The sequence below is a fragment of the Protopterus annectens genome, chromosome 1.part1 (genome assembly GCF_019279795.1).
Source record: "Protopterus annectens isolate FY-2018-M chromosome 1.part1, PAN1.0, whole genome shotgun sequence".
NCBI lineage: Eukaryota > Metazoa > Chordata > Ceratodontiformes > Protopteridae > Protopterus > Protopterus annectens.
In genome coordinates, this window is record NC_056726.1 from 1,931,329,393 (window position 1) to 1,931,355,945 (window position 26,553).

Sequence of the window (26,553 nt, forward strand, 5' to 3'; positions counted from 1 at the left end):
GCATACAGAATGCTCTAAAAATTATTTGCATAAACCGATATGTCCAATATTGATAAAAATATTCAAATCACTACTGAAAATATTTGAAATAGAGTCCGAATTGCATAAAACAAATAACATAAGAAGAAACAACCACATTTCACTAAGCATGTATTTTTCATATTAATTAAATATATCTGAATTATCAGAAGTGTATAATCTGCATGTTTGTGCAGTATTACAGCAAAGTTATTTCACAAGATACTGTCATTACAGAGCATATTTCACAAAGAACAGCATTTTGAAGAGTTTATTGTGCATTTGAATGTTATTACTATCTCACAGAACAGTTTGTTCATACATAATTACAAGGGCCATATTTTTCAGTGTGTTTGTGTACACTTTGTGGGTATGGCAGGCAGATTTTGACAATCCATTTGCACTTGCGTTTGACAACAATATTGCAGAGAGCAGGAGAGTATTTGAGCAAGATTATGACATTTTCATACAGGCTGCATTTTTATGATAAAGATGATTATATAAAGGCATTTATTCTGCTTAATTTAGCTGGCTCTGAAGCTATTGAAAGGGAACGTTCATTTGTATATGTACCTGCTGTCTACGCAGGAGAGGGGAAAACCATCATGTTGTTGTACCAGCTGAGTCAAGGGAGGACCCTGTGTGCTAAAAACATAAATTTAGAGAAATGTGTCAACCCCAGGCAAATGTTACAATAGAAAGGCACTTATTTTACACAAGGAATCAAAAGCCTGGAGAAACTTTTGCAGCATATATAACTGACTTGAGAAACAAAGCTAAAACATGCAGCTTTGGTGATTTAAGTGATGAGTTGATAAAAGACAGATGTGTGTGGTATTAAAGATGATGCTGTGAGAGAGTTTGATTTGTGACAGTGATTTAACTTTGAATAAGGCCATTGAGATGTGTCAGATATATGAGCACACAAATATGCTTACAAATGAGAATAGCTCTAGAAGGCATTCATGTTGATAGTATGCAGAACTTGGTTAAAAGAAACAGGCCCAAGCACATGGCAGCAACTGTAACCCCTGCAGCACCTATTGGTAAACCCCAGAGATTTCCAGCAAATTCTAAAGTTTGCAGCATTTCAGTGAACCATAAGAGTGAGTCAGCAAACTCAAAGCATAGTCCCCAACCTAGTTTTATTGCCAACTGTCATAACTGTGGTGGAAATCATTGAATCTAAAAAGGAAGAAGTGTTTAGCTTTTTTTCAGCAATGCCACAAATGCAATAAACAGAATCATTTCAAAAGGTTTTGTACATCAAAAGGTCCACATTATTTCATTAAAAGGGAGCATGTTAAGAAGCAAGTTGATCAATTAGAAAGCTGCAACCCTACATTTTATGTTGATGGTGTGTCAGTGCTTCATGAAACAGTCAGTGCAGTAGATTTAAGGGCAAAGAATGAATTATTTTGAACTGTTTGGATAAATGCTAAACCCATAGAGCTCAAAGTCATCATAGGTTCCAAGTGCAGTATTATGTCAGCATGGTGAAAGGCTTGATTTGGCAAAGTGTGTGAAACTTGTTGCTTATAATGGTGAAGAAATTCAAACTGAAGCTCAGGAGTGCTTTCATGTTACTGTGCTGGGAGAAGCTATGACTTCTTATTTTATGTGGTCAAGAGGCACATCCAGTCATTATTAGGGCTCAGAGACAGTTTGAAAATGGGACTGCTTTCATTTAATAAAGAAGTTCACCATGTTAGCTTAAAAGACCACCATCTTCTAGTCACTATTTTAAGAAAGCATATGCGTTTAGCTCCAGCCAGACTGCAATGTATGATGCTGAGATTGAAAAAGTATAATTTCACTCTAGTCTACAAGAAAGGCAAACTTCTTTATCTTGCTGATATATGGACCAGATCACCCAGAAACACCACAAAACAGCATTATAATGACAACCTTGACTTTGAATTCATGGAAGTGAGAATATTTTCTTCCACACAACTTGATGAGCTGAAAGATCACACAGCCACAGATCCAGTCTTACAGAGGCTAAGCCACTTTATCAATCAAAGATAGCAGTCAAAGAAATCTAGTTTACCTCAAGAAGTGCAACCTTATTTTCCATGCAGAGATGAGATTTTGTCTGACAATGGTATCATTATGAAAGGTCCAAAAGTAATTGTTCCAAAGTCCTTGCAACAACAGTACATTATTATCTTGCACCATGGTCACCCAGGAAGTGACTCTACCAAAAGAAGGGCAAGAGGACTAGTATTTTGTATTCTATGTCACAAGACATTTTGAGAACACTTTTATCTTGTTCTGTGTGTAATAGTACAAAGACACATCAACAGAAGGAACCACTTCAGCTGAACCAGATTCCTGAACTATCTTGGTTGACAGTAGGCACCGACATTTTCAAGTGGAATCATCAACATTATTTGGTATTTGTAGACTCTTATTCAAATTGGTTTGAGACTGACCTACTTCCTAACCTAGAATCCAGTACTGTCATTATTAAGATGAAGCATCATTATGCAGTCCATGGTAGCCACACAAAGTTATTTCTGAAAATGGCACAACATTTACAAGCCAACAGTTAAAAAGATTTGCTGAAGAACGAGACTTTACTCATGTCATGGGTAGCTCAGAGTATCTGCAATCAAATGGTTTGGCAAAATGTGCAGTTCAAAGTGCAAAATAGTTACTAGAGAAGTCAAAATGAGACAACAATGATGTTTTCTTGAATCTCTTGAATCTTAGAAATATTGCTCATGATAAACATATTGGCTCACCTGCTCAGAGGCTTCTGTTAAGGCAAAGCAGAACCACATTACCAATCAGTAGTCAATTGTTTGTTCCATGTTTTAAGAACAACAGGTCAGTGAAAACCAATCTGTTGAAGAAGCGCATAACCCAGAATTCCTACTACAATAAGACCAGCAAACTGCTCAATCCATTATGAGAAGAAAAAGTGGTAAGGATGCAAATGTCCAGAGGTTATGATCGGATTGGTGTCATGAAAAATATTTGCCCAGAGCTAAGATAGTACATTGTGAAATCACAAGGAGAATAGTTTAGGTGGAACTGGATACATTTAAGACCTGTGTCTGGGTCTATACCACAGCACATAGCCTGTGAGAGAGACAGATTCTTTATATCAGAGTGAGTTGTCTGATGTTCCAATTCCAGAGGAAGTTTTAGAGATTATTCCTGTTCCTGTGATGAATCCAGAAGTTTCTGATATGAACTGTTCACCAAAGACTGCCCCTGTGGCTAAAGCCAGTTCAGGTTGTTATGTTACGAGATCTGGTCATATCTCCAGACCATGCAATAGATGCACAGCAACTTGGACATGAACATTGTGTTTGTTTCTTTTGTCTATAACAATGTATGTCTAACTCCAATGTTGTTTTTACCAAGGGCAATCATTTTAAGAGGGAGGATATAGATTAATGTGTGTGTATGTACCTTTATGAAGCTATCCAAGGACTTGCACAAGTGTATAAATACTGAGCACATGCAAGTCTGACTGCCATTTTGTAATAAGCTGTTGACATGTAAGCATGTATGTATGTAAGGTCTGTCTGTTAATCAGTTTGTTTATATTTTATGTTGCTGTTTTCCATCCTAATGTTTATTTATTTTATTTTATTTTACATTTGTTGACCGGGATAGTCCGACTGGATGCATGTCCATTTTCAGCGGTGGCCCGGGAAGAAAAGCTCCATGGGTAAGCAGGTACAGCATTACATAATACCAGCATTACATATTACAAACAGACTATTTACAGACATTACATAAGTAAGCAAGTTAAACAAGTTCCACAGTTTAGAGTTAATCCTGAGCATAAATCAGGATTAAATTAAATTACACAGTAAAATGGTTAACAGATTTTTACACATTCTAGAGAGAGAGTTAGCCAGGCTTGATACAGTGACATAGCCAGTTAAGTGACAAATGTTGTTTGAGTCTAGTTTTAAATTGACCTAAGGTGGAAAGTAAGGTAATATCAGCTGGAAGAAAGTTCCAGGATCTGCTTACAGAGTTTGCAAAGAGAGAGTCACCGGCTGTGTTATTAATTTTGCTAGTCTGAATTAGTAGTTTGTTAGAGGATCGAAGCGGTCTAGGATTGTTATAGGGGGTGATAATATTTTTAAGTGCAGCAGTATTGCCCGGGTTACAGAGGATTTTATAGGCCATAATCAGTTGGTTATACTGGATTAGGCTGGGTAGTTCAAGCCACCCAAGCTGGTTTAGATTGATGCAATGATGTGTCCTAAATGGCAGCCTAGTGGCAAACCTGGCAATGTGGTTGTAGCAAATTGAGAGTTTGTTAAGGACAGTCTTGTTTAAATTCGAGAGTTGAGGGGATGCATACAGAAGGGTTGAAAGAAGGTGAAAGCGAGCTATGGCAATTTTAGCTGGAGGGGTTAGGAAGGCTTTTATTCTGTAAAGTGACCCTATTTTTTATTGATGGTTTTGATAGTTTGGTTAACATGTAGGTCGAATTTTAGATTATTATCTATGATGACACCTAATAGTTTTGTAGAGGGGTCAGGGGAGATTATTGTGCCATCATTTGAATTTATGGTAACGGTGAAAGCGGTAGACCTATGTGTTGGTGAAAATAACAGCATTTTAGTTTTTTTGGGATTTAGGATCAGATGACGTTCAGAAAGCCAGTTTTCTATTGTATTAAAGTTGGTCTGGGTAGCTGACCATAACTCTATTGGAGATGTGGCCGAGCAAATCAGTGTAGAGTCATCAGCATATTGGATACAGCTGACTTTTGGGATGACAGTATCAAGGTCGTTAATGAAGATGGAGAACAGCAAGGGCCCTAGTATACAGCCTTGTGGTACTCCAAGGGGTTAGGCAGAAGGTTAGAGAGTTTGTTCTGCCAGAGGACAGCCTGCTGTCGACCATTCAGGTAGGATTGAAACCATTGGAGGGCTCCAGTATCTAGACAGAATGTTTGCAGGGTGTGAATTAAAAGTTGGTGATCAACTATATTGAATGCCTTGGAAAGATCCAAGAAGAGGGCTGAAGATATATAATTATTGTTGTGTTTATGGTTTATGGTGTTGGTAAAGGCTAGGAGGGCTGAAGTAGTGCTGTGATGAGGATGGAAGCCATGCTGAGTGTCTGCAATAAGGTGATTCTGGATTAGGTGGTGCATGAGTTGTCTATGAATACATTTTTCCATAATCTTTGCAAGTGCAGAGAGAATAGCTATTGGCCTATAATTGGAGAATTCAGTAGAGCTGCCTCCTTTGTGAAGTGGAAATACATAGGATATTTTCCAGATGGTGTTAATGTGTTTCTATATATTAATGCATCTAAATGAAATAACCCACCTACTTGTCATCTATGTTAGAGAGGCATGAGTGACATACACCAAAGAAAACTATGTGCTATTTTTGAACAATGTCATAAGATTTACAAAAAGTATCAGTCCAACAGCTGTACATTTACATTAAATAATTCATGTTCACTTCTCTGTGTATTTAACTTGCCTATAAAAACACAAGGCTTGCTTACTTAGCTGGCCTTCCTCCTTTCCTTACTTGTTATCAGGACTCAAGTTTAATTACCAGTGCTTGAATTTATTGATGGATGCATCAGAATTCAAGTTATCAGCTTGATCTTGGGCTTTTTGATTGGATTTAGTTAAGTGATTGATTGACTTATTGATTAATTTCTTGCTTCAGAGACTGCCCTGGCAAAGCAGAACTATAACATTGGTAATGGCAAGTTAGGGTCCTTAATGCCCAATACCCAAACAGCTGTTTCTAGTGGCCCTGGTAGGTTAACTGCAAATACTTGTATAATAGCTTGAATAGTAGCAGCCCACAATGTAGAAAATTGCTCAAAACTCCATTGCATGCAAAGATCATCTGCTTCTCAAGAGCTGCACCTTCAACTTTGTGAAGAAGTTTTAGGTCTTCTTTTGGCCAGCTGTCATGTGGAAAGTTGCCAACAATGCAGCAGTTTAAGCATGGAAAAACTTAATAATGGAAGGGTTTAATGTCTGTTAATTGTGTAATCCATGGCTCAATGGAAAACTCCATCTTAGAACTCAAAACTGACACCTGGATTCAGCAAACTTCTGTGCAGGAATAGCTTATTCCTGCACAGAGGGGACCGTTCCCGTGTAGCACGACAGTGTGCCATGCATATGTATGAAGGCACACTGCTGTTCTCTAACATGTACAGGGGCATCTGTATAAACACAGGGGGCATGTCTGAGAGCAGTGCTCTCACAATACACCCCCCCTGCACACCAGAATTGCCGTACTGCAATTTAAAAAGAGCAAGATCACTTGTTACTCCTCACAGCCCGCTAGAGTAAGAAATCTGGACAAAGCCATAACAGACAACTGTTAAATATTGCTATTACAAACTTAGAAAGTTGATAGAATAACAGGTTTTGCATTAGCATGAATTTTCTGAAGGGTGAATTTTGTGAAGGGTATGAAGTCTAAAACGTACACCTCTCAACCCGTTAGAGTAAGAAATCTGGACAAAGCCATAAGGGACAACTGTTAAATATTACTATTACAAACTTAGAAAGTTGATAGAATATCAGGTTTTGCATTAGCATGAATTTTCTGAAGGGTATGAAGTCTAAAATGCAAATGTCTGTCATTATTTTTAAACTTCAATCTTTAATGATGTGCCAGAGAGCCGCAAGTTTGTGAAAAGTGGACCAAGGATATAAGGCAAAAATCTGGACATACTGTGAAAAGTTATGTCTTCAATGTTTGCAAAGCACAGCCCCCAACAAATAAATAGTTTTTTTTCACATCAGCAATAAAGTTTAAACGTAGCTGCACGAGTATGCCCATTGCTTAGCTATGATTAGCCCAGCTTAAATGGCACAAGACGTAAAATAGCAGTAGACATCCAGCATAATAAATAGTGTAGTGGTTAGAGCATATGCTTTACATATAATCATTTACGGTTCAAGCTCCACCAAAGTGAAATCAGTACAATTTTAATTTTTTTGTATATTTATGTAGGAAGTAACTTATATTTCTCAACCAGAGTAGCGTATTAGGCCCAGATGTGAGGTGTCGGTGTACTGAAGTTGTGAAACCTCCAAGTGTCCCATAGATGCAGTCACACAAAATGTAATGTCAGAAAAGTAAATGTAAAAGTATAAATGTGTATGTAAGTATTCATGTTATATTACACAATGGCCATTAACATACAAAAATGAGTACGCTAATTGGCCAGCCCAAACAGAGTGCCTGTTGTAAATCCGAGAGTATGCAAATGGAAAAAGGTCTAGATGCCTGGACTATTCCATTTGTATACCACCTGTTTGTATTTCCAGTCTGCAGAGATAGCAATGGGGGAAATAAAGATCTCCATTGTATATACAAACATATCTCGCTATGTGTTACAATTTGAAGAACACATATAACATAGCAAGATATCATAAAAAAATGCAATGGAGATCCTCCTGTCAACCGAGAAAGGAAGATCTCCAATGCCTTTTTAATATATCTCACTATGTTATATGAGTTCATCAACTTGTATAACATACCGAGATATGTAAAAAAAGCAAATTAAATCCCCCTATCTCTGTTGCTACCTCAGCACAGCACTGATGTACTGCGTAAGTGTGAGAGCATGTCCTTTACACATGTGCAGTACATCAGAAATGGCCTAGGATACCTGAAAACTGTGGCAGGGCAGCATGGAGGCATGATACAATAACATTTTTAAGAAAGGTATGTATTGTTTTTCTTAAATAATGTCATTGTATAATAGAAATAACCCATGGCTGTGTGTAGGCAATGCTGGACCTACCCACGGTTGGCATTGTATGGTCATGAGGACATTGCCCTCATGACCAAGTCACACCAACAGTGGTCAAATCCAGTCTTACCCACACTCAGCTGTGAGTTATTGCTTAAATATAACATTATATGTATGATATGCAGAAATGTGCTTTAATCCGTTTGTATCCATCAGACATCGTTCTGCCGAGCAACAAAATAGTCAACCCTGCCAAGTCTCAAATCCAGGATGCTGTCTTCAACAATCACACCAACATACCACTTTACCATCTAACCTGTGAGATGTTATAGTGCTTTAATGAACATATCCTGCATTCAGTTCATTTAATATTAATAAAAAAAAAAACAGTAGTCCAAGTGATGAACCTACGACCCTGAATATTTCAGTTAGAGGAATGCACCAGTACACCAGCCAAGATGTAGGAAGTAATGTTGCTTTTTCACAAATATCATGCAATAGAGGCATACAACATTAGGGTGAAAGTGTTGTGGAACCCATTGTGCATTGTATATAGACGTGTACACACACACACACACACACACACACACACACACACACACACACACACACACACATATATATATATATATATATATATCTGTCAGATGAAACATATATGTGAACAAACAGTCATAATATATATATATATATATATATATATATATATATATATATATATATATATATATATATATATATATATATATATATTAAATGTAATGGAAGGAAAATATATATATTATATATATATATATATATATATATATATATATATATATATATATAAATATATATTATACATGTATGTATATAACATGCAGTGTAGTTATATCTCTGAACCATCCCTCCCAACCTGTTAGTGCAAGGAACCTGTACAAAGACTGTAAAGGGGGGGTGGCACATATATGGACATAGTTAGAAAATCATTGTTACAAATGAAGACATGTGTGGCAGCAACAGTGTGTGTTTCAGCAGACAATCACTGAAGGCTATGATGATGGGAACTGAATTGTCATGTATTTACTGAAATAAATCTTTGGATCATCACCGTGATTTACCAGACAAATAGAAATAAATTGTGGAACTGAACAAAAGTATAGTCCAAACATCTGGACGTTCTGTGGAAAATCTGGCTGTGGAGAGGTATGCTCAAAACCCCTTAATGCAATGAATGTGGACCAAGCCTGACAAAGTGGGGGAACAAAGGCATGAAAATAGGGACAGGTACAAAATACATCAGTAGATAAGCTGAGAACGTTCATGTAATAACTGTGTATGTCCTAGCATATATCAACTGAAATATCACAATTCCAGGACTCAATTGATTCTTATTAGTTATGGACCTCAGTACCTACATCATACCATTGATATGTCATGCATACATGACATTTATGGGGACCAGACCAAAGATATTGGCCACACAACTGGACATCCTATGAATATGTGGACTTAATACAACAGTAGGGAAACTACACTGAGCTACCGATTAATGTCCAGAATACAATCAGACTGACATAATACTACCTAGGTCCAGCTCTGCGGCTGTACACATGTAGTAGCAAATATAACAGGCAGTACAGAGATGTAATAATAGTGGAACACAGACACTGGGATGAAAGTGCATACCCCCAAACAAGTGCACCACAGTGACAGCAACATACTAGTAACCAAACTGAACATGACAGTATAATACTATGAGAGCAACCGCATACAGTTTGCCACTCACACATTACCCCTACATATACTGCCCCAATTCACAGTGTACTGGGAATCTGGAGATGTTACATGACATTTCACAGTAAGCCCCTACAAGCATATAGACCTGATAGACCACCAGCAGCTGTAGCAGCATGCAGAGTCAGATAGGTAAAGGATGTATGGCACTCTCAGCTGCTACTCTCCCTACCCAGCCTAAAAAACATGAACACACAACACTGCTACACAACCTTGGCAGTCTGTTCACAATGGCCAGACTGACATACTGTCATATGTGCAGATTTCCACAGAATTATCAGGATGTGGACACATAACCCTGGCCACTGCTGCATAACATGGCCAGGAGTCTACCAGGGCATTTTCATGCTAACTCGTGTGCCTTTGGTAATTAATGATATACCATACCGCTGCACCTCATAGTGCAGGACATCTGGACAATGCATGGCATATATATGAGACAGGGGGCTGGAAAGAGGGACATACACAAAATGGTGTTACAAATTGAGACAGTAGCTGCTATTACATGTGTTTTTGTAACATGTCATCCCTGAAGGAAATGATTTGTGTAACACCAATGGATGACAACATGTACTGACTACAATCATCACATTATCCTAACAACCCCATAAAAACAGATGTTGGTCGAGGAACAGACAAAGCATAATAGGCAAACATCTGGCCAGTCTGTGGAAAACATGCCAGTTGAGAGCTATGTCAAAGGCATATCACTGTCAGATGTCAAGTAACCCAGTAAATGCATGTCCAGACAATGCCTGTCAATGCAGCAATCCCCTATGTGCATAACAACGTTAGTGACATACAAGCTGTACCAATCTCTGGAGCTTTGTCCACCATGTTGCTGGGCTGTCTCCACATGTCCTGTGATGTATTTCCACCTACTGACTGTGAAGGTGCAGCCCCGATACCTCTGTAATGTCCCCCACAAAGTCCAGGTAAATGTGCAAGGCCCACATGAAGGGCATCCCATATGGTGGAACTAGCAGCTGTGTCCAGGCCCACAACACAACACTATGTGGGCACCTACATAGCTGCATGGCCTCATCAATACCCAACAGGATAACATCAAACCCTTCAAGGTAGGCTGAATGCTTGTGGTGGACAGCAGCAATACACAAACCACAGACTTGGTCCCTAGATTGGATGTACAGGCCAAAGCAGGAGCACACACCAACCTGGCATCAAGTCAGCCTTTGTCTGATCAAGCATATAAGGTCACAGGTGAAGTACTGTAAGGCTAAATATGAGTACAAATTGGACACATCGACCAAGGCCAATCACAAGGCCATCTTCACATATGCCTTCAATCTCTGAGGCCACATACCAGCCCACCCTGTAATGGTGGCCAAACAGGCCACATATACACACAACATAGCTATACGAAACCCACTGCAGATAGGTTTAGGACAAACATCACCCCCTGGCTCAGCAGCACTATAGCTAGATATGCACAGCACCCACACCCCTCCCCTTATCACCAGTGAGTAAGTACATATTGCCTACTAAAATGCAACAAATGTAGGTATCCATGGCACCTGATAACTTCCCTGTCTGCATCCTACATGAACTCAGGCATGTGTACCCAGCAAAATTACACACCATAGTCACAGCAAGGCTTGGCACCATCCACACCACAATCACATGGAAGATGGTCAATGTCATCCCTTGATACAGTCATGAATGAGGAGTACAGGAGTAGGAAATTAAGTAGGCCTCATTGGGGGGAATATGACACCTCAGGGCCAGCAGTGCAATGCAAGCAGATACTGTGCTTATACATTACAGGGGCATGGTGTGGTTGTGAGTGGTGACTACTGGTATTCAATGTAGATGTGCAGATTCTGTGCATATGGTTGCCAAATATATGAAGTCCTGTGATGTGTCTCCCTTGTAATGTCTCCCGGGTGCAATGTCGCATCAGCAAATGTCAACATTGTCAGTGGCTCAGACAAATATAATCATAGAAGACATACTGCACAACCATGCCATAATGTTTGGCTGGAGGCAGCAACATCTGCAGGAGAGTACCGGCCTGTGGGACAACCTTATCCACAGGATAAATAATGCTGACCTGCATGCATGTACATATGAGCAAGGCTGGCATCATGAAAGTGACCTCATATGCCAAGCCTGGCAAAGGGCTGCTGCAGTGGCCAGGAACCACACAGCCACAGGTGTGGGCCTGCTCTTGCAGATGCCTGGCACCCACCAGGGAGCTGTATGGGTACAATGGGGAACCCATCTCAGTACAACATCAGAGTATAGATCTCTTATATACTGAAGGTGGTTGTCACCCAGACAATGGATGAGGAGTGTAAAGGTAAGGCCCCAGTATAGACTACTATACTAGTGTAGCAAACATACTTATAATTATAGAGTATCTAAAAAAAACAAAAAAAACAAAAACATTCCCACAGAATGGAGCTGCACAACAGCAACAAACCAAAAACAAACCCGCTATCAGATGGAGCTGGATCCAAGAATAAAGCCACAAACTTAATGCCAAAACCTTAGCAAAAAAACTTTATTTTGTCACTTTCGTTCCAACAGGAACTCCTTCAGTACAATAATAAAACCCAGTATACATCAGTGGACTTAAATACTACTAGCTCACACCCTCATTAATTAAACAACACACCTAAAGCAATTACTAGTCATAATGTTGCCATAAAAATCATTAAATAAAACTATATATATATATATATATATATATATATATATATATATATATATATATATATATATATATATATATATATATATATATATATATATATATATATATATATATATATATATATATATATATATATATATATATATATATATATATATATGTGTGTATATATATATATATATATATATATATATATATATATAAAATATAATAATATATGTATAATGAATAAATAGCAATATTCTTCCCATTCACCATAAACCAGAAATTATAAATTTTTGTAAATTTTCAACCTTCTATCCTTCAGAAAACACTTTATATTGTTGGTATCATTTATACCTGGCTGTTTGTCAGCCCCCAATCTTATCTGCCAGGTAGTTTCCCTTTGTTCAAATGAATCTTTATTACAACCCCCTCTCAAACTTTTTGGTACATGTTCGAAAATAGAAAATAAAAACTTTTTATAGTCAGTACAACCAAGTGTATGTCCATATAATGCATTGTTATTATTTTTAACCCTAATGGCATACAGATGTTCTTTAATTCTTTGATTTAAACACCTGGTGGACATTCCTATATAAAATTCCCCACAGCATGAATAAATGGCAATATAAACTATTCCTTGTGTTTTACAGTTATAGAACCTCCTAACAGGTATTGTCCTGTCTAAATGTGGCAACTCTATATAAGGGCTTTCAAGAATGAACCTACATGCAACACAGAAACCACACTTATACATTCCTTTCGGCCTCATACTAGTGTTCAAACTAACATTTTTAAAGTTGTCCCTATATAGACACCTTTTTAAATTAAAATTGTTTTTGAAGACAAATTTCAGTCTGTCCCCAATAACTTTAAACAAATCTGAATTACCTTTAATAATGTTCCAATTTTCCCAATAATGGACACTATACTAGATCTATCAATTGCCATGTCCAAACAGCAAAAAGTGCCATTATTAACATTACTTTCCAAACATATATCCCTTCCACTTTCTTTCATTGCCAAACCAAACTTCAATATAGGTGGAAAATTGGGGTATCTACACCCCCTAATTCATCAGCTAACTTAAGTAACATATCAGTCTTATACCCTTTTTCAATGACCATACCAACAATAAACTTAACTTCACTTTCAAATTCTGAATCGTCAGATGTCATTCTAGAGGCACCAATCAATTGGCCCTAAAGAATGTTATTTTCATATACAAGGGGTAATTACTTTCATAAATCAAATAGCTGTTGACAAAAGTACTTTTTTCAAAAAAATCTTGCTACTAAATTCACCCATACAAGAATCCCATTCAACCGCATATCTAAAAAGTTAACTTGTAACCCCATGTCTTCTATAATAAACTTCAAAAATTCAGACTGTTCATTCAGATTATTTATAAATTCATGGGCTTCCTTCTGTGTTCCTTCAATAACAAAAATAAGACTCCCACCATCCAAGCACCAAATTTATTTAGGATGAGGCTGCAGCAGACCCCATGGCCACTCCCTTCTGTTGTTTATAAATCACTTTATTGAACATAAAACAGTTATTGAACAAAAGAAGTCCCAACAGTACATTACAAACATGAACATCACTATCAGGAAAGGAAGTAAAATTACACAACAATTGCCTGACAAACTCAATACCTATATCATGAGGTATACAGGTGAGCAGGGAACAAATGTCAACTGTAAACATAATATTTCTCTTAGAATCAAATTCATATTCAAAACTGAAAGCCCTAAGCTTATTTAAAAAATCATAAGAATCTTTGATGTAAAATTCCATTTTATCCATTCCATCCATGTGACACTGTTTCGTAGCAAGGCAGAACAGTGCAGCTGTGGAGGAAGGAGGTTCAGAGTGTGGACCCGATGTCTGAATTCATTCCATAGATATATACATATCTATATATATATATATATATATATATATATATATCTATATCTACATATATATATATATATATATATATATAGATATATATATATATATATATATATATATATATATACATATACACACGTAAATGTATGTCTACATATATATGCACACCATGGCAGCATCAATGTACCAGTAAGCCATCTGAGCTACAGATATGTATGATGTTTTCTCAACCATATCATGCAGCACAATCTTTCAACAGTAGGGAAACTGTATTAATATATATATATATATATATATATATATATATATATATATATATATATATATAAATATATATATAGATATAGATATATAAATATATGTATATATATATATATATATATATATATATATATATATATATACGTGTGTGTGTGTTTGTATATATATATATATATATATATATATATATATATATATATATATACATATATGTATATGTAGACATACATGTCTCTCTCTCTCGCGCATGTCTACATATATACAAACATATACACACATATATATATATATATATATATATATATATATATAAAATATAATATAATATGTATATATATATATATATATATATATATATATATATATATATATATATATACATATATATATATATATATATATATATATATATATATATATACATTTTCCCTACTGTTGAATGACTGCGCTGCATGATATGTTTGAGAAAACATCATACATATCTACAGTTCAGATGGCTTACTGGTACATTGATGTTGCTATGATGTGCAGGGTCCTGGGTCACACGCTTGCAATGGCTGATAATTTATCTACTGGCCAGAACAAGGACTTTGGATACAGAGTGATTAAAGCACCTGTAAGCAGTTGTAAGTGGGTGTGAAGTAGACAGTTATGTCTGGTGTGAAGTATATGTTGGGAACACATTGCCCTTTGTTTGTTAAGGTGTCAGTGGGATGTTGGGGAAGGATAGCAGGTATATGTGATGAGGTAGTTTGGGTTGGAATACAGACAAGATTGACAAGACAGCATACATGAGCAGAATGTGACATGTGGTGGGTAAACACCTTGAATGGGGAGTGGTGTATGGAAATTGGAAGCGCATGAGCCCCCAAATGGAAACAGTGGGACTGAGGTCCTCACCAATGGGCAGTCACCACTACACCATCACAGCCCTGAAGGTGGCTGTGCTGGGGGCTGAGCAGGAGGAGCAGGCTGACCCTGCAATTGTGTCACGAGGGCCTCAAGGTGGTGTAGCAACTCCAATTCTCTGCAGAGCTCGCTATGCACCAGACCCTGGACCCGATATCAGGTGATAGGATCCTGTCTGTGCGTGCTCCTGGGGGGGGGGCAACCACCATCCCCTGAGGTGGTTCCAACTGAAGGTAGTACAGAACCAGCAGATGAGGAGGTCCTGGGTTGGGTCCCAGATGTGCTGTGGCCTGGTAACATGGCCAGATGAGGTGGGAGAGGTGGTTCTGCTGGGAACAGCCTTCCCAAACACACTATCATGTCGCAGTTTTAGAACATATGTGGGTAGTAATAGTCAACACAATCCAGGATTAGTTATTAAACCAAAACACCAGATTTGGACCAGCTACATAGCAAATAGAACACATGCATATATGGAACCACAGTGGCCATACAATGGCATGCAGGCTGCATTGTTAGCAACAGTTCACCAATGATAGTGTTTCAACATGGAACATGAATAGAGACACATTTCAGTATTTGTTGCACAGTAGGATATATGTTCCAACAGTAGGTCTGGTGTAGACATACCCATTGATTTGTGTGTTCAGATTATTGTTGCAGATATGGTTGGGGGGAGAGAAAGATGTCAATTAACAACTATTATATCCTTGCAGTATGAGTTCCTCAGACCTTTTTTCCTCTTTATGTCTTCCAGGTACCATATCGAGAGAGCACCTTCCAGTGTATATACCCTGGGAAAATGATATCCTCATAAACTATCTGGTGCAGCTCCACCAAACCCTCTTTGGGTGTACAGACCATGATCTACAGGAGAGGACTGCCCTGTGGAATGAGCTCGTCCACAGGATAAACTATGTCAGCCAGCATAACCACAGTTATGAGCAGGTGCGACATTGGTGCACTGACCTAATCCGCCATGCTCGTTAGCATACTGCTGCAGTTAGGAGGGACCAGCTAGCCACAGGTGGGGGTCATGCCATCCAGCCCCCATTGACACATGCTGAGGAGCTCCTCACCAGCCTTGGGGCACCCACCCACCAGGCAAGCCAAGAACCTGCTGATAGCATTGTGAATGTGGGTGCTACCCACACAATGGATGAGGAGCGTGCAGGTACAACCCCAGGGCACATTAGTAGACCACTGTTGCTTCTCCATTTTCATCTGTAAAGTATATGCATGCATATGTCAAATAACATAGTCTGTTGCTGCAGTGTAGTAATGAACAGATGTGCATAATATCTAGTATTGTGGGTGTGTACTGTTGCTGTACTGAAATGCTGCTCCCACCCTGTGCCAATGCCGCAGGTGTAGCTACTGACATCAGATCTCTCACACAACTATGTAGGTCCCTCTGATATACCTCTGGGGTAGCAGCTTGTAGATGGTGAGTATGTTTTTATTTTGATCAGGTTTGTCAATACACCGGCCATGCTATGGCCATGGTATTTGCCATGCACACATTTAATACACCTACCCATAATGCATGCTGTACATGTTCTCTTATTGTTGCTGTTAACTGCACTGCATCACAATGGTCACCATGGTGGCATATCTGAAGGGTATGTAAGAGTCCTGCAATATAACTAACAACCTGTCAGTGCAAGATATTAGACAGAGATGAATATAATGGTTGGACAAATGGCCTACAGTAGGGACATGTCTGAAACATTACCTTTATACAGTAGCTACAACACTGTATATACCACTATTACAATGGCAACTGTTACAGATCTACACAACAGCATATCACAATACCAAATTCTACAACTTTTACAACCTGTAATGTGATCCTAACATGAGCAATGAATGTGTAATATGGCATCGTATGTTAGGACAACAAATATGGGGAATACATACCTTAAACACTGGAAGCATATGTGCACACACACTCCAAATAACATATTGTGGAAGCAGATTTTGAGATACTGACAGTATTCACTCTTTATGAGTATGCACCTTCCATCAAGTACAGGTCCTCAATGTCATACCAAGTAATGGTTTGCTGTCCAAGAAGTATGTCCATGACATTTGCCCACTCATCTGCAGTCGAGGCAGCTGTGGCTTGTAAACATCTCACAAACCATGGAATTTATCCCATATCCAAAAGGTAGCACTCAGGAGTGGGAGATGTAGCCTTACCTCACCACTGCATATACCATGGCAAACAGTGCAGACAGTCATGTATGTGATGATAAAGTATGGGACAACACTAATGTAGAAAATAAACAGATGGCCATCCGAGACAGCTGATGACACATGTTGCAAACTGGTCATGGAAACTGCATAGAAACATGCTGCAACACTGAGGGACTTGCAGGAATGTCTAGCAAGTACTACCTGTGCAGTACCTGTGTCGACAATTGCATGGAGTCTGCATAACTGTGGCCTATGGGTTAGGGTAATCAGAAGGAAGAGTTGTTCCACAGGAAACATTATCCAGGACTCTCTACAGGTAGCATATGCATAACATCAAAAGTCTCCCAAAGGCATGTGTTGCAATGTGTAATTGTGTACTGAGAACAAGGCTGAAACCTACAGACAGTATTAATAAAGATACATGTGCTGCACTAGCAACACCTCACTCCACCTCAGGCCCACCATCCCCATCTTTACTTTGCCAGTGCCAGTGCACACCTTTAGGTTTGCTGTTCATTAAGCAGGAAATAGGCTGGTAGACATGGTGTTGTGAATATGGGACACTGCAAAATTCACTCATGTGTGGCACATAGCTGTCAAGCATCTGCAAAAAAGCTGAGGATGGGGAGGGTTGTCATCCTGAAACACAACAGTGAACTGAAGCATACATTCAAAGCTTGCTAAAAATGGCTGTATCTGAACACAGTCAAGGTCATGAATTGTGACAGACATAACCCTGACTCCACAGCTATAGTAAAGGCACTGTGTGACCTCCAAGGGCTGTCCACATGAGTTGACCTTGCAATCTGGCACAGTTGGGGGACATTTCTATGGTGGAGTGACCAAATAATGGCAAGTGCAAATGGGCCATGCTAGTATACCCCTTCCAGGAATAGTGACTGCTGTAGTTCACTTAACATGTGCTGCAACAAACCATCATGTTAAGGGTGTGCACACTTATGCAACCCACATATTGTATGCATCTCAATCAACATCTGCACAGCTAACACATTTGTTTGATACTGCATTTGATTACACAGTTCATATGTCACATATCAGGTGTGTGTAATGTTGGCATAGTCAGTATTGTGGCCCCATGGCATATCAGGGAAGAGGGTGTCATGTCAATAAGGGTGTGTATACTCCTCATAGTCACAGTAAGCTTTGAAGGTTGTCAGTATAATTGTATTTTATTGCTCATACATGCACTGCTGATGATGAGATCTGCAAATGAGACATCAGGCATTCAGTATTGACATCTGTCCTTATATCATCCCAGGTATGTGTCAGACAAACACACAGGGGCTGTGAGTAACAGAGCAAACATAACTGCCACACATATACACATTCAGCAATGGCGTGTACACTCCTGAGGCATGGTGCACAGTATGTGCCAGGGTGCTGAACAGGTGCACAGCAATACTGTTTACATGGGTGCAGTGTGTTTCAGAGAAGGGGCATCACCTCCTAACACAACTCATGCATCACAGAGATGTATAATGTTGATAACAGGGATTGAGTATAGTTGCAGTGTGTGCTGTTGAGTGCCATATGTCATGCATGTAGACAGTTGGGTAATGAGAGGCCTGTGTAATATCTTTGTGCCACCTCATATGTAAGTGTGTGTGTGTGTGTGTGTGTGTGTGTGTGTGTGTGTGTGTGTGTGTGTGTGTGTGTGTGTGTGTGTGTGTGTGTGTGTGTGTGAGAGAGAGAGAGTGTGTAGAGGTAAGCAATGATGTACAGGTCTTAAAGTACATATTTTGTTTTCCCTTCACAGGTGGCAAGGTGGGTCAGGGTCCCTCCTGCAGGCAAACTGAAGTTAGTGTCCATATACACTATGACAATAATGATAGGTATGATGAGGTACAGGTAGGGTTGTCAGGGGATGAAGCTGTGCCATCGGTTGACATCCCACTGTTATCCACCCCATGCCTGCACACAGTCACATTGCCTATACGTACCCCATCACCAGTGGCCATAGATGAGGGACAGCTGGTGGGTGGTGGCATGGGACAGGTGATTGTGGTAACTAGTGTGTCTGGACACAGCAGCCATAGCCAGATGACTGGTGAGGTACCACACAGGCAGATACACAGTGGTGCTCGTAGGTTGGCTGTTGGCCATCATGCCCCTGGAAGAAGTGCCACAGCTGGTGTCACCAGACGCATGTCTTTGGCCATCATGGAGGCACAGGCACATATGGAACGTTATACCAGGCAGAGTCTTAGGCTCCAGAGGGCTATTCATTCTGCTGTTATTGACAACATCCGTGATCTTGCAGGTTCCCACCATTATTTTGCAGAGGTCCTAGCTAGACAGTTGGGTGAGATGGTGGGAATCCTCGACAGTGCAATGTCTCTGTTTGAGCATATGGTGGGATTAGGGTGACAGCCACATGGATATAGGTCAGCAACACCAACAGGTGGAGGTCTACATGGATGTGGAGCAAGGCACAGCCACTCCCGTAGTGGCAGTACCAGCACAAGCATTGTAGGAGAGGGGGGGGGGCTGTCCACACCACAACATAGCAGGCCACATGCACATAGCCCTGGCCAGTCCCAACAGGGACCTGGACTCATCGGACATTTGTCATCCTCAGGGGAGAATATCTGGCCTTGTACCTGGTAGTGCCCATGGAACCCTTGGCAGGCACAGTTCTCGTGTTCATGGCCAGAGATGATGAACTGCACAATCTGCCATGTACGGTCTGCAGCTGTCCAAAAATCCCTGTATAGGGCAACCACATGGCAGAACTGTGTGCATGCATAATCACACACACACACACACACACACACACATCACCAACACAGTTACGGCAACCCCATACTTACACACACCACATCTGCACAACCCAATGAATAATAAAATCCTCTAACACACACACATGATGTCAACCAAATGGCTCAGCCTAGGTCTCTGGCAAACCCACAACACACCCTGTGCATATGATGATGCCTGTGAGACATCCCTGTCATCAGTATCATCAATGCATGTATAGACTAATACGGTTCTGATGCACAGGGTGAATGTAGTAAGGTGTACCAATATAATGCTGTGTAACATGTTTTCAGCAGGAAAGTTTAATGCTTACATATCAGGATGTATTATAGCTGTTATTAGCAATGACTGATTGTGGTCTGCATAATGAATTCAGTTTGTGTTGTAGGTGTCTATGTGTCAGCAGGATATTCATCTGCTATTGTTTCCTACAAAGGGTATGGCACTGTGGTGACACCTTGACTGTGTCATATCCTGGGTACAGCTGAACACAAGTAACAGGTCTGTATAACAGTTTCTGCATGTGCCACATGGCTGATAGGTTTTAGAGGTGTATACAGGTGAGTGCATGGTGGCTGATGTCAGCATCCCTTCTACAGTGGACAATGATAAGTGTAGTGGGTGGCACACACCACATGTTTGTGTATAACACACACATGCAGATGCTTTTATCTTGCCATATTGTATCCTTTATATTGTACTGTACTGGAGCTTTTGTCCCCAGGCCTCCGCTGAAAATGGACCTGTGTCCAGTTGGACTTTCCTGGTAAACAAATGCAAAATAATTAGATAAATAAAATAAAATTTAGTGTTGCTGCAATACACAGAGAATACTATACACATTGATGTACTTACTTTTGCAGTGAACCCATTTTAGAATTATGTAATTCCACCAAGGCAAAATAGGCAGAACATCACATCACCAATTAATCAGTCGCTAGTTTAATGTCATTTACAATGGTACTTGCAGGGTATATGTCCCCTTCCCCAATGTAGTGCAATCCTGGAGTTGGTAAACATAGGTGTGCTGGTGTGGGTGGTACAGCCCGTCACTTTGGAGGGTGTGGGTTGGTGTAGAACTGCACATAGTGTGATTGACAACTACTTAACCTGTTAACATAAACTGTACAGTATTACAGCCAACTAAGCAGGGGATACACACAACAATAACCCCAGTGAGGGTGGCTGTATCCACAACATTCACACCCAACTATATATACCAACTCCAGTATCACTGTACAGCTATACAGTGGTGAAGATGGCATTTACGCATCTACTGCTAGTTTTGATGGAATGAATTTCCACTAGATGATACCTTTGAAATGTTAGCAATTGCTAGTTAGTTCTCAGACAGATGACCTCCTGGGACATGTATTTTCTGCAAACTGAAGTAGATCTCTTCACATACACACACACTTACTTCGCAATACTGAGAGTAGAACCCCTACCTAGGTACTTAATGCTACTAATGTGTTTGGCCTTAATTGCACACACTACACAGCTTTTAGGATGAGGTGTGTACCAAGTTTTTTGTTAAGTGAAGAACATCTCCAGGCCTTGTACAGTATGGTAATGGGGGATGTACTGGTTGTTAATGAACAATACATAGTGTGACAAACTGTCATATACACATTGTCAAACATATAGCAGTCATAAACACATCTGAGAGACCTGGGTTTATCAGTGCTCACTACCTTGTTAGTGAGTCCATTCTGTTACAGATAATTTGCACACAGCACATGCATCATTGGGCTGGATAGTGTAATCAGTTACCTGTATGGTTGATGGTGACAGTGGTCCTCAAACAGTGGGCCTTGGGACATGTACTGGGGGTACCATGGTGTAAAGACAGTATACCCAGCACCCACACCCCACATTGGATATTTTACACACTGAAACCCATGATAATACTCTGACATACCCATAATCGCATCTACTTTAGTTCAGCGAATGATCAGATGATTGAACACTGTTAGTTCAAACACAAAGTGTCAAACCGGTAAAATACGGAACGGCTGGAACAGCTAATTTTTTCCCAGGGAAAGAAATCACTGGGCCGTCTGTCCAGGTTGTGCCATTTTCTCTGCTGTAGTGCAATCTTGGAGTTAATATATTTAAGTAGGGGTGTGTGGTGGGCACAGCCCCCCATGTGGGGGGATGTGGGGAGAAGCCCCCCACATCATTTAGTGTTTTTTTGGGGGAAACAGTGATTTTTTTTCCCTGGGGGAAAAAAAAATCGCTGTTCTGGTTGTTCACTATTTTGAGTATTAGAGATTTAGGGGTCGATATAACAACATCCGATTATCTGATTGTTTGTTGTTTTAATATACACTCCCATAATCACACATTGACTAGGACTGCAATACAACCCCTGGTCTATCTCAGGACTGCAATACTACCTTTGGTTTATCTCATCAGTGCTACTACAGGGATATGCATCAAATGCACATGCCACAGGGATAGTAGAGTGATGGTTTGTCATGGCTCTCCTAGTGTCAGCAACATCACTATCCCTTATACTGTATGGCAAAGTGTATTGTATTTAGAGAATGTGGCCTCAGAATGCTGTATCCTACAAATATACACACTTGCACACATACACACACTTGCCAGGACTCAAAGGGTAACTCATGCCTATCTACCCATTTGTACAACAGTGTTGTGCTGGTACTACAAGCTCCAGGTAGCCCATAGGGTGAAGAGTGTAACACGGTAAACTTAATGTCCATTACAGCAGCAGCCATTTCTAACTATGGCAATGGGGGGTGTAGTGGGTGAGAAGGCCCTCATGGAATTATCAACTATAAGTTTACAAACACACAGACACTGTTATTTTCAGTAATGCACACTGACACATTTGTCAGTACTAAGGTCCATAGGTGCAGATGTCCATAGGTATGTACCAGGATATTGTCCATGGAGATAGGAGAAGAGCAGGGGATGTGGGTACAGTGGTATCATGCCACCTGACATTTGTCAGCAGGCCATCTATCAACTGATGCCATGTGAGTGATCCTCAGGGTGAGAGTTAAATGCAACATCCAATCATCTGGTTGCCTCTTGCAGAAGGCCAGTGAGGTGCTAGAATTGACATGTATGCAACATATATTACATAACATGGCCAGTGCCTGTGTTGAAGACCTGTACCCAAGCATGTTCTATTGACTGTGGTAGTGTAGTTGAGGTATCCATGACATGTGTATGCAGGATGGGGTTTCCTAGCTGTGGCATTCCTAACAGATGGGCAGACATGTCAGTATCAGTCAAGCATAGATTGCCTGTAAGCAGTCAAGATGGATATCCGACATCTGCACATTCATACAGAGGGCAGACAGACATCAGCTAGCCAACAGGTTATGCATTAGGATGAATGTTTGGACAGATAGACGTCTGAAACTGATAGGTATACCATTACTACATGACAGCAACCCTCAATGACATGTCCTATACACATAGTAGTCTACAGCTAATATCCACATATCAGATCAATATCCAGTAGTAAATACTTAATAACACACAGCTCACACACCAAGAACATGATAGTCAGTACTCAGAGTCCATCTTTGCTTGCATGGGTGTTTGGTTCCAGCACTACAATCTGTAATCTACTCTTACTTGGAAAAGCACTGTTAATAGTAGTAACATAATGATACACTACATTCCAGTGTGACTGCATAGAACCTGGGATACTACTCATGTATGAAACACATTCAAATGGAAAAGATTGTTGTACAAGCCATATATACTCATGTGTCCCATACAGTAGATTCACACCCCTTGCACTTTAATGACAGCACATAGAATCATGTTATGCACATGGAATTAAATGAACTTATTAAAGATGCCATTACCCTACTATTTCATCATACTGGAATGTGATCACTGGTTTCCAGGGCTGAGCCATGCTTAGCAGGATTCTGCATTGTTTAAATGTAAATGCTAAACAGATTTGAGCAGCGGTAAGCGAAGCTTGCACAGTGTAATTCCCTTTTCGCTTAACCATCGGTTAGCAGTGCTTACCATCAGGCAAACCCACACAAACCTGCTTAAAGCTGCCTTAACCACTCTGTATCCAACAGTCCTTGTACTGCCTAGCAACAAAACAAACAGCACTTGCAGATATTGAACACAGGACCTTGTATACTACAGTCACAGCAGTTAACCAGTAAGCCATCACAGATGTAAAGTTTACTGTTTTTCCAATATATCTGTCAGTACACATACTAAATAGTAGTGAACAACTGCTTTGACTTCTACAATTGTGTAGTACTTGTTAGTGAAAATAGCGTTGAATCAATATGTTGTTATATCTATATAAACACATATCAGATAAATATGGTGGGAATATGGCTGGGAAGGTATATACAACACTTATGTTTACACATAACAAGGATATGTATATATATATATATATATATATATATATATATATATATATATATGTGTGTGTGTGTGTATATATGTATATATATCTATATATATATATATATATATATATATATCTATACATACATATATAGATATATGTATACATGTACATACACATATACATTTATATATGTATTTATATACATCTGTATATTGCTTTACATATATATGTATATATATATATATATATATATATATATATATATATATATATATATATAGATATATATATATATATTCATATATAGATCTCTCTGTATATATATATATATATATATATATATATATATATATATATATGCATATGTATGTATGTATATAAGATATGTATGTTTATAAATATATATATATATATATATATATATATATATATATATATATATATGTCTATATTATATATATATATATTTATATATATATATATATATATATATATATATATATATCTATATCTATATATATATATATATATATATATATATATATATATATATATATATGTATATATATATATACACACACACATATATATATATATATATATGGGTCTAGGACATATGCTCGACTAGCATATGTCCGAATCCCAAAACATCGAACAAACAGAAAGCGCTTAACATCGAAAAGCACTTCCATGTATGTGTACTTGAAAAAAAATAATCTACGTTTCTGCAGGGGAGCTTTGCCCCCCTGCACCCCCCCATGTGGGGTGCTGTGCCTCCCCTACTTTACTATTCTCACTCCACAATCTCACTACTGTGGGGAAAAGGGAATTTTCCCTTACCCGCACTGTAGTCCAATCTACGAAACAGGCACACATACACAGAAGCGCTTGTCGATGTTAAATGCTTTCGTGTTTGTGTGTTCGATATTTTGTGATTCAGACATATGCATGTCGAGCATGCGTCCTGATCCCATATATATGTGCATGTAAATGTATATATATGTATATATATGTATATATGTATATATATGTATATATATATATATATATATATATATATATATATGTGTGTGTGTGTGTGTGTGTGTGTGTGTGTGTGTGTGTGTATGCGTGTGTGTGTGTGTGTGTGTGTAACTATCTATGGATATATATATATATATATATATATATATATATATATATATATATATATACATATATGTACAACATATGTCCATAACATGTAGTGCAATCATACCTCAGCACCAATAGTCACATCCTCTTAGTGCAAGAGGATGTCATGTAAGTATTGCAGGTATAAATTTAGAATGTTGCTGCAGTAAGAGGGGTTGTCTTAACAGAAATGTTGTGTGGGAAGTTACATCTGATGCTGACATGTACGCCATCAGTTACTGACAGACAACTTAAATTCATTATAGTGCAGTACCACACAAATCACAGTAAGGATCCCCTGGAATACAGCAGAGATATGACTAATAAATGTGGACAGTCTAACACACTCTGGTCAGTCCAGAGGTATACACAGAACTCCTTAGTGCAAAGCATGTAGACCAAGCTTGACAAACTTGTCATGGATGTCTACAGCCATGTAAATGGGGATATCATGAAAATACTGGAATAGATAACCTCACACAGTTTATGCATTCACTCACTCCTGTCTGCCCTGACACATATTAACCATAGGTGCAGAGGTCACAAGCCCACATACTACCCACTAGTTAGTGAAGTACATCTGTACAGCATCCTACTGCTTTGACAGAAATACACAACAGTTATGGTGGCCCGGCAACAGTACATCTGACAAATATCTGGACATAACATCACATTAGGTAAATACACTGTGCTGCTAGGTATGTTACAAAGCACTGTGCAAACTACAGGCAGACCGCCACAACACTGGGCTATGTTTCTTATGGGGTAATACACATGTACTTGCAAATATAGTAGGCTCTACAAGCATGTA